General features: G+C 40.5%; 1 pseudogene; it reads left to right on the top strand.

Moving 5' to 3' along the window:
* Positions 1-345: 345 nt before the first annotated feature.
* LOC137148192 (U2 spliceosomal RNA) lies at positions 346-512 on the top strand (annotated as a pseudogene).
* The last annotated feature ends 321 nt before the right edge of the window (positions 513-833 follow it).

The following is an 833-nucleotide window of genomic DNA, read 5'->3' as shown; positions in this document are numbered from 1 at the left end:
CAGAGCTGAATTTCTTGTTTGAAGAGAGATGTGCTTTCTGACCACAAGCCAGGACTGGCTCTAGTTTTCTACAGAGCTTCTGTAAAGTAGCATGAATAGGGTCCTTTTTAGTTTTCCCTTTGACCGCCTACATGGATTAAGAAACCAGACGTGTGCACATCTATCCAAGCAGAGAGCATGGGGGACAGCTAAAAAACTCAATCTTTTCCACAAAACATTGGTGCCAAAGACAGGTAGGACCACAGAATGATTAACAGAGGAAGCTCTGTCAGACAAGGCAGGTGTGCATTCCTGGTACAGAGTCCTTGTCAGAGTGGGGAACTATGAAAACTGGGGTGTATAGGAATTGGGTAGTATCAAGTGAATAATCCATTCCCTTCAGTTTAATAGCTAATTTTTCCTACCTAGGAAGTGCATAATATATTGATTTTTGTAACAGGGAGACAGGCCAGGAGCTTGCTCCATTTACTCCCTCCCTTTAGACAGTTATTGAACCTTTTAATGGCCCTCCCTGTCTTCTGTGTTGAGAAACCACCTATAACACTACAGAGCAGACGTGTATACATATAACTAGTCCTGGCATATAGTATATAATTAGTATAAATGGTTATCTGGACCCCCATTGTGCCCGTGTGGCTTCTTCATATAACTATGTTGTATAAAAATCAAAAGGCACAACAGAAATTCATAGGTAGCTTAGGCCTAAGGCCACCATTGCAGCTAGCAACATTACAAAGAAGAATTTAATAAATCAACTCCATGGTGAATCATTTCTACCTTTCCTTATGTGAGGAAAGTTGCTTGAATCAAATTTACAGTTAATAGATCCCATT

The sequence above is a fragment of the Emydura macquarii genome, unplaced genomic scaffold, assembly GCF_026122565.2.
Source record: "Emydura macquarii macquarii isolate MOO-44397 ecotype Brisbane River unplaced genomic scaffold, CSIRO-AGI_Emac_v2 contig_587, whole genome shotgun sequence".
In the NCBI taxonomy this organism is placed as follows: domain Eukaryota; kingdom Metazoa; phylum Chordata; order Testudines; family Chelidae; genus Emydura; species Emydura macquarii.
The sequence above is the reverse complement of the archived record's forward strand: the minus strand, read 5'-3'. Positions and strand labels throughout refer to the sequence as shown.